This window comes from Serinus canaria, chromosome 3, assembly GCF_022539315.1.
Source record: "Serinus canaria isolate serCan28SL12 chromosome 3, serCan2020, whole genome shotgun sequence".
Taxonomy (NCBI): Eukaryota; Metazoa; Chordata; class Aves; order Passeriformes; family Fringillidae; genus Serinus; species Serinus canaria.
In genome coordinates, this window is record NC_066316.1 from 27,070,446 (window position 1) to 27,080,517 (window position 10,072).

The following is a 10,072-nucleotide window of genomic DNA, read 5'->3' on the forward strand; positions in this document are numbered from 1 at the left end:
ACAGGAGCTGGTAAAATCCATCCTTTGTTGGGAAAGATGACCTAATTTTGGAACCTGTCAGGAGAATTCAGGGATCCTTTGTATAAATCCTCATGTGTGAGGTATTTCCTTGCTGCTGCATATAGTTAGTGTACATGAACATTGAGGATTTCCAATGCTTTTCTAATATAATAAATATGAGGGTTCAAGGCTGTCTGTAAGACAACTGTTCCTTGTAGAAATCTTTGGCTTCTGTTGTGTTGGATTTGTTCAAGCACCAACTGTTTGCATGTTTCCAAAAAGAAAAAATTCTAGTTATCATTGCTACATACAAGCTTTTGAGAGCTCTGTAATAGGATAAAATATGGCAAAAATAAGGCAAGTTACTTAATTGTTATGTCATGAAATTAATTTACTGATATGTAATAAAGAAATCTGAGGTGGTACTAAAAGATTTGAATGTGTGAAGGCTTTACTGCACATACAGCCTTCAGTCTCTCACCTCAGTTACAGGCAGCTGCCTTCCCATTTCACCTCACTATGCCTTGGCACATATCACTATTTTTAACTGTTCTTTTTATCTGAAAAGTGAAATTAAAAGAAGCTGGTGAAGACTGAATTGCATGTCAAGAAATAGACCTTGTAGTAAAGTATGAAGGTCCTTGATCTTGGCTTCTGGTTTGCTGTATAATTGGGTTAATTCCTAAGTGTGTTTTGACTGAGCCCTGTAACTCAGTTTGTTTTGTATTATTTCAGTTGTAAAGGGGCAAAAGCTATGAGATGGGATCTTCTGGCACTAAAATCATCCTATTCTCATGGAGATGATGAGGAAGAGTGAGGAAGAGCAGAGGAAGGAAGGGTAGGTGAGGATTTTGTGGATTTTAGCAGTTCCACAGAGGCAGAGGGAGAAGCAAAGACAAGTAGGATGGGCAGGGCTGTGTTTCATCATAACTGTGAAAAAAAATTACCAATAGTTCTCTGTCTCTTTGAAGGATTGAAATATAATTAATGGACAAAGGTTTATTTCTGTTTGGTTTATCCTTAGTTTAACAGCAGAGGTTTCCCTTCTGTAAGAGCAGGTGAAATGCTGACTGTGCCTCTGTGGTTATCCTCACAGCAGGTGTAGCACCTGTGGCAGATTGCCCTGAAGCACTTGCAGTGAGAAAATACCAAATTACTAAAACTTGGGCTTGCTCTTGATATAGGAGGGCACTTGTGTAGGAATCCATACATCACAGAGACCCAGGGAATTTGTGCTGTACTGTCACTAGGCAGGGACACAGAGGCCATCTGAACTCCTCCCAGACCTGGCCAAGGACAGCATTTCTTTTACCCTGGGAGGCTGTGCACAGCACTGGTGGGAGGGCTTCTATAACTGGGTGATGCTGGCTTATTCCAGCTGCAAAAGTGCCTGTGAAACTGGAGTCTGTCAGAGAGGATTTACACTCACTTGTCCTGACTGCTGGAGAGTTTATGGATGCAGCCTCTCCCACAGCTGCACCACCTCCTCCAAGTTTAACTTCCTACCCAAATGCAGCAAGAAAATGAGAGTTTAAAAGGCAAAACAACTTAGATTTTTTTACCTTGGTCTACATCTATGCTAATGTTCATCTTCCTACCATTCCTTATAAATCAGTTCTGTGTTCTCAAGTTCTTGAAACAGAATTAACTCAAAGAAAGGAAGGTAAAGCTGTGCAGTAACATTTACTAAATGTCAGTAAACATCCTAGCTGTGTGTCTTTGTCATTGTGACAGCCTTTGAGATTATCTTTTGGAAGAATGATACAACAACCTCTTATTCCTTGAAGGACCCTTCTTGTTCTTTACTTAAGGTTTTTTTGCTTCTTTTCTTTAGACATTTGGTGGTTTTAGTTGTTGGGTTTTTGTTTGTTTCACATCAAATTCTTTATTATTTTAAGATTTAAAACATTCCAGTCCCCTAGGGTGAGGCTTCTCAAACTTATTTGGGAAGAAAACTCTGCAGATATCCTTATTTCAAATGCAAACGAAATGCTAGACTGCATTTTGAATATTGCTTATATTTGCTCAACTTTGTCAGTTTTGGTTGCTTTACTGAGAGTCTTCTGAGTTGTCTTTTTCCTTGTTTCATTTTTTTATTTAATCCTTTGCTTTATATTCTACCTCTTTTTTATTTCCTTTATTTTCTAGGCAGCCTAGTTTTGCTCTTGCATTTTTTCCCCACTTTCCAAACATCGAAAGTGTAAAAAGTAAGTTAAAACTCCAAACTGCTTTCTCAGTGATTTTTGGGCCACTTGGTGATGGACTTCTTTTATTTTCTGTTCTATCTATGTCTCAAGTCACATGACTGTATCTCTGTGAACAAGAGCAAGGGTGTCTTGTTTGTAGTGTGAAACCCTGCTGAAACCAGGAAGCTTCTGTGTGGTGATTGGAGCTGTAAGGAAAACATTCCTTAATCGTGTATTTGAACCTTTGGTTTGTTACTTGCAGTCTTCATTTTGGAATGTACACACTTTTCTGATCCAGGGCTCCTTCATCCCTCTCTCCTCACCTTTGTCCATTGTTTGATGCATTAAAAAAATATTGGGAGGTAAAGTGGAGAGAGAATTCAGAGATAGGAAGATCTTAATGTTTGTCTTTATTGCCTCTTTTCTGCAAAATAGGACTGGAGTGGCATCAGAGGGCAGGGGGACTTGGTGGGGCCATGGGGCTCTGAGGGGAGACAGTCTTGGCCTGTCTTCTCTATTGGGAGGCAGGAGGGCTCCTGATGGGAATAACTGAGAGCTTTATAACCCAGAACTTCCCTACATATCCTCCTTTTCTTGTCTGGCATTTGACAGCATCTAGGGCTGGGTGGCAGCAAGAGTCAGAGGGCAAAGGTGCAAGCTGTGGAAAGAGGCTGAGCATACCTTTCCAGAGATAGCTTGGTTATCCTCCCATTTACTTTTTCTTCCCATTTTACTGGTATAGAGTTGAATTATGGTCTATGGGCCAGTCAATAAATGTTCCCACATTAAAGCCAGACTTCCTGATGGGCTCTTTCTAACCTGAGTAATTTCTCACCTGGCTGAGTGCACATCTGCACAGGCAAATGTGCCACCATAATGTGAGTGAGAGCAGCAAAGGGCAAATGAAACAGTGAGGAAAGGAGACAGGAGGCTGCTGAAATCGGTATCACTGCTGAGAGATGTGCCTGTCAAATCTCAACGCCCAAGTGTGATCACAGCAGCAAAGGAGTGTGTGTCATGCTAGAAACTCACCAAGTGTGTCTCTTGAATGTCTGGAAAGGCATCTGTCAAGGCTTGTCATCATGCTTTGTCAGGAACACAAGAATTTTGTTCTCTTCATCTGTCTAGACAAAGGCAAAAATGGCTTTTACAGCTGCAAAATGTCACTGCCCTCTCAGAAGCCCTACTGGGTAAGAGAGTGATTTCTTCTAGAAACATTTTAGGACTAGTCAAGGTGCAAGGAAGATAAGGAGCACAGTTCAGTAACAATGGCACTTGGCTGCTGTGTGTTCTAATGTCCACCTTCAGTAATTTTTATGTGCAATCCAAATATCTGTGACAGGTATTTTGGTAGCCACAGCTCAGCACAGAGGGCGTTCAGCTCTGAACAGATAAACTCTTGCTAAATGTGATCTCCCGAGCAAATCCAGTCTCTAAGAAGAGCTATGTCTTGGGGTGTATCCATGATCTTACCAATCACAAGGTATGGTATCCTAGTTTAGGGCAAATTTGGGAGGAAACTTCCAAACTTTCCCTTTAGAAAGCAGATTCAAGTGGCCCATCCCTCAGCTGGTTCAGGAAAAGATTTCCTTGGAGAAAAGTGGAAAAATTTTGTTCGTTTTACAAGAAAAGTACTCACAAGCATTGAAAAATGAGTAATATTAAACAATGAAACCTCTCGCTGTTCTGAAGAGATGGCAAATTCAGCAAGTGCCTTCAATGGGCTGTAGCTCAGCTAGCTCAGTCTCTTAACAGTCCCTCCTGCACTGGAAAATGCAGCATCCCAGGCCCTGGTGGGCCACAGGGGTGAGCTCCTGGTTTTTTCCTGGGTTTTCAGTCCAGAGCAGGTTTGAACAGTTCCAAGAAAAAGAAAAGCCACCATCTAGGGAACTTCTCTGCCTCAGCTAGCTAAAAACTAACTAACAGCAAAGGAGAGCTCTCTGCCACTGTCCACTGCAGACAACACAGACAACACAGACAGAATGCAGGGGAGCAAGTGCAGTTTCTGATAACAAACTGTGTCCTGCTTCTCCCCACCTTCGCTTTCAGAACCACTCTTAAACATGCAGAACTTAATATCCAGCACACACAGAACAGACAACCGGGGATACAAGCATCATAAAGTCACCCTAGGACATATGGTCAACTAAAGCCAGAGCTGTGCAGAAATCTGGCCATCCATTGAGATGAGATTCCTCTCACAATATGGTCTGTGATGGAAGAAGTGGTGGGAGAGATTCTGATCCATTTTTAGTAGTTGAGAATTAGGAATACTCTCAAATTAAGTGATGAAAGCCAGTTTCTTTGCATCCCTGTGTTTCAGGGATTAAACAGGCATCTCATCCTACCAAGGAGAAAGCCCTGGATGTCTCCTGAGAGGTGTTGCATGTTAAAATCCTGCCACCAAAACAACAAATGGGAACAGGACTCTGTAGTTAAACCCTTTAAATGGGAAGCTGTAGGGTCCATCCCCTTGCTCAACAACCTGAATTTCTTTTGGGGTTTTGCATTAGTGTAGTAGGGCAAGATGGTTGGGCTGGGCATCTGAGTGGATGAAAAGCAGAACCAGGGAAGCTGGGGCCAGACAGGATAGATGCCTGGTTTCTTCTGCCCTGAGGCTGCTGCAGAACAGAATCTCTTGGATGCCTAAGGAGAGCCGTGGGGGAAAGCCTGCAATCTGTCTTCCCTTCTTTTTCCACATGATAATCACTAACAGAACAAGAACACCTTTTTCAAATAAAGCATACTTCACTTTTAAAGAACGAAATTTATTTTCCTCTGGAGTCCTGACAATCTTGGGTGCGCTGCACAGGGAAAGTAAAAAATACAGGACTTGGTCTGTGCTTTGCTAAATTTATATAGGACACATGAAAATGCTCCCCAAAATGAGGAAAGCCCTTTCCCCTTGGTGATAGAAATACAAATAGCCTGTACCTAAGAGATTCACAGGTGGGTAATAATTTGTCTTCTAGTGACTCGTAGGTGCTCAGCTTCCACTGAAGCCAATTTGAAACACCTCCTGGAAATGGTGTTCTACTGATTTCTGTGAAATATTTAAAAAGAGATATTTTTGACAAGAGGCCTGAGATCATAAATGTCATCTGAAGTCGTTCCTAGAACTTTTTGATGGGACTAAACATGCTGCAGGGACACTCACGTCCCTCACCAGGATTCCATCCAAACTCTTCACTGAGCGGTGTTGTAATTGCAATTTATAAAATGTTGATTTAATACCTTTCATAGCTATAGAATCAATTGGCCTTTTAAATGGGTCTTATTTAAATGCTTGAATATGTTTTTATTTATTGCTGGCTTAGCAACATAAAGTTATGTGACTTTGCAAACTCATATTTTTTTACTAATTAAAAAAAAAAAAAAAAAAGGCACCACCCAAACTCAATCCTTTGCCAGCTGGGTATGGATCTGTGTTGGTAAACAATGGAAAGTAAACAGCAAATCACATAATGTTATATTTGTGGGTTTGTCTCTGTTGGTGTCTGCAGCCAACTACCTTTGATTCAGGAGATAAGAGTACATGTAGTTCATGGGTGCTTACAGTAAATAATGTGACATTTGGGAAGGAGAGATGGCAGGCAGTGCAGCATTTCAACATAATCCTTGCCAGTGTTTGCTCCAGAGTACTTTTAGGATGCAGCAGCCTGTTCTGGCTACCTCCTAGGCCTCCAGAAGGTAGAAGATACAGCTTCATGTTTTAAGTTCTAGATCACACAAGTTTCCTGTATCCCAACAGAGCACTCCTTGAACCTTGGTTATTTGAAGTCTCAATGTTTCCATTTTTCATGGAAAGGCAATCTGTTTACACATATAACTTCAAAGGAGAGAGTTTTAGGGATTTAGGCACAGGATTTTTAATTAGGTTTGGGGGTTTTTTTAAAATTTATTATTATCGTATGAAGAAGAGGACATAAATCTAGAAGGTGGTTCTTAGATGCAGTACTGGAATATGTGGAGAAACAACAGGCAAGGTGTGAATATCCAAATTCATCCCTGCTTACAGCTGTGATTTAACTTTTCTTGACCCTTTCAGAGTTGCCTACATTATGGGGTGATGTTGCCTGTAGATGTTGGAGTCTTAATAATAGAGATGGGGAGGGATAAGTGCAACCTGACAGTGCAGAGCTTTGATTTCCTAGGCTTGGAAAACTTTGTTTGAAACAATTATGGGTCCAAAACAGCTGTCTTTTCCTGTTGCTATTTACCTCATGCAGTTATTTCCAGCTGAATTAATCATTCAAAAGACTGGTCTGTTCAAATTTTTGAGCACTGATCACCCATCTTTCCTCAAAATGAGAGTGCAAGGGGTCAACAAGCAGGCTCTTGTGCATTCCCACACAGAGGCCTCAAATCAGAAAAGACAGACTGCTTACAGGTGAAAGAAGCAGAGAGCTCCACAGTGAGATAGCTGACATGAAATCTTCCTTCTCATTCCTGAGGCTATTTGACTCACAATAAATTTTTTCCCTGCCTGTCTCTCCCTCCCTCATAGCAACAGGAGCTCTGTGGGGCTGCCCTTGATTGTTTGCCTTCTTTGCCACCATTTCAGGCCAAAATTGCCATCCTACTTCTCCCACACACCCCCAAGAAAACCTTTTTTAAAGGCTGAGCTGATGTTTTAAAGCTACCAAATAAAGTGTTTGCTACAGAAACTTCAGTAGCAGTATGTTAGTAGTTCAGTCTCAGTTTTTCTTGATTTATTACCAGCCCTTCGATAAGGATACCCACTTGGACCTTTAATTCAGTTTGTGCAATTAAAAAATAATCTTCTAGATGGAGGCTGCAAGAATGCATTCAGAAAAAGTCTACTCTGAGCCCTCTGCAAAGAAAGCATGTGGGATCTTGGCCAGCGATGCCTGCAGGTAACCCAGTGACCTCGTGTGAGTCTCAGAACTTTATCCTCTCCAGCTCTGATTTGCAGAATGTTATTGCCAGCCCCTTCCTTGCAGCCTTGGGAATTTAGAATTTCTAGGACTTGTTTTGCCTTTGTCTAGGAGATGGAGGCCTCTGGTTACAGTTATTTTCTTTGTATAAGTACCTGTAGATTGCAATCAAGTTAACTTTTGACCTTTTCTTTGATATGTGAAATCCCCAAATCACAGTCACTGTGAGGCCTTGTGTCAATTTTGTGCCTCTCCTATAGACAACTTTTTTTTCCTTTTTCTTTTATTTTCTTTTTTTTTTTTTTTTTTTTTTTTAGTTTGTTTGGGGGGTTTTTGTGTTTGTTTTGATGGGAACATCAAACTTTCAGTAAAAGAAGCTCCCGTGTACTAACTTGTATTTCTGAGATGGAAGTACCATGGCCTTTTCAGTACTAATGTGTAGGTGTTGGTTCATTGGGGTAGTTAAACATTAATATTGCTGTTTCACAAACTGAGAAATTGGACCTGAGCAGTCAGATATCTTATTCAGGGTCATGCTGGGATGCAGTGATCCTGCTCCCACTCTGCTGGATGTCCATGGCAGTGCTCCTGCTCACATCTGAACCTGGACACTTCTTCCACAATGACTTTGAGAGGGCAGCTCCTCCCATTATATGAATGCATGTGCATCCCTTCTTTAGAAAAACACTAAAAAATTGTGAGAGTGTTGTTAAAGCTAAGAAATCTGACATGTCAAAGAAAAAAAGTCACTATTAAGACAGGTTATAAATGTTAATATTTTCATACTTTAGGGGAGTGTCTCATGTCAGAGCATATGCTTCAATTTTATCTTTCTACAAATACTCCTTGCCTCACCAAGTATGCAGACAGCAGCAAAGGTAGAAGTAGCCAAAAAGAGAGATGTGGTCAAATACCTTAACACAAATTCAGGTTGCAACTGAAAAGTGAGCATTACTTTCTCCCTCCAAAGCTGCTGTAAAAGGTGCCTTTGCTTTTGAAATATTCCCTGTAATTAACATCTAGGTTGGGCTCCTGTCATGAAACTGAAGAAAAACAGATGATCTGATACCTACAAGTAGATTTTGCTTTTAACAGACATATCTAACCAACTCTCATTAGGCACAGAGTGATGTACCAACACATAGATTATTTTTGAGACACCAAAAAATTGAAGCAATGTCTAACTCAGAACAGGCTTTAGAGAAGCTTGAAAGTCTAATTGGCAGTGTCTACAAATTTTCTTACCAGGTTATGACCTTACAAATTCCTTTATTGGGCTTGTTCTTTGTTAATATCATTGAGGCTGAGACTATTGCATTTCAATGCATCTAAATTCCTTTCCTTTGTTTGCCCCTGGAATGTGTGTTCTTAGTCACTTGGCTATTGAAGACTTTGGGTGCCTTTTTGTCTCTAACCTGTCCTGGAACATTACTGTCTCCATGGCAGAAGGTATGGCTGATAATATTGTCTATTTAACACTTTCTTCAAATAATCTCTCCTGAGTAGGAGGAACAGGCAGGCTAGAGCCTGCTCTTGGGTAACTTTGTAAACTTCTATGACAGTATTTCAGGCCCTTGCAATCACTAAGGGCCAGGAGGGAAGACTTCTATTTTCTCAGTTCAAAGGGCTCCAAAATGGGTAATCCAGTTTATCAGAAATTTGGATTATTCTCTGATCAAGCAGGTTGTGCTTTGGCAGAAGTAAACACAGTTTATAAAGGCCAGTTTGTCTAATCAAGAAGCATGAGGATAGCCAGAACAGACCCAATTTAGCCAAACAATAGTAGTAACACTACTTTTCTTTAGGGTCTTATCATTGATTTTAGAGGGAGGTAAACTGAAAGACAGCTGAGAATTTTACTTGGTATGTATTTGTAGCTTTTGGGTCCCAGTAAAACACAATTTATCAATCTGTGCTGTAATATTCACAATCAGTCTGATAAATCAGATATTTGATTAAAGCTTCCAGAACAATTCCAATTAATGGGAGAGGGGAACCCCAAATACATCCTTTCCTTCATTACAATTCACAAAATGCAGGAAGGATAATCTCATCACTTCACGGGAAATAGTTCAATAGGCTCTCATAGATGTCTCCTACCTTGTCACTACTAGGACTAGAGTCACTAGGATTTGAGTAAAGTTGGGTTTATTATTAACCCAAGCTTATGTAAGATGCTATTGCATCCGTTTCTATTTCTGCAGTTATTTGGGTTCTGTTGGTTTTTCATGAGCAAAGTGCTGCCTATGTGAGAGTGCTTGTACAAATAAATTGTAATTAGTGCTGGTCTGGTGACAAACTGAGCTTCAGGAGACAAGGAGGCTGTGTGGCCAGCCTGTGCTCCCTGCAACCAAAGGGTGATGCCTTTCTTTTTCTGAGGGATCTGGAGGCAGGGCTGTAGGGGTTGGATACTACCACATACATGATGCAGCAGAATGGAACTGGAAGATGCCATGAGTGGTGGCAGGGTGCTGCTGCCACAGCTGAGATGGCACCCATCAAGGTGGGTGCCATCCCAAACTCAGGAATACCAGATTCTGTGAAGGATCTGCAATGTCCCTGGGCAGGGCTCCTCTTACAGACCAGCAGCAGAGCACCTCAAAAAATTGCACGTGCAGAGGAAGCAGAGCAGGGTATGCAGCTTTTCTGCAGCCCTGTCCCACGAGGCTGGCTGCATGGCCAAGCTAGCACGTCCTGGTTGGGTCCAGGACCAGCTTTGAGCCTTTCCAAGAGGTTACAGGAATTCTCCAGAGCAGTGCCAGCCTGCGTGAGCCCGGCGCTGCACTGTGCCCTTGTGCAGCGGGTGGTGGCTGTGGGATCGATGGAATGCTCTCCGTGCAAGCAGGTGTCAGCTCCTCCTGTCACAGCTTCCCAGTACTGCCACTAGTCTGCCCACTTTCCTCCTCACCCCCTCCCTGTCTTAGTTTTTTTAGGAGAGGACAGGCAGGACTGAGGGAATCAAGATCCCTGAACGGGCACAAATAGGAA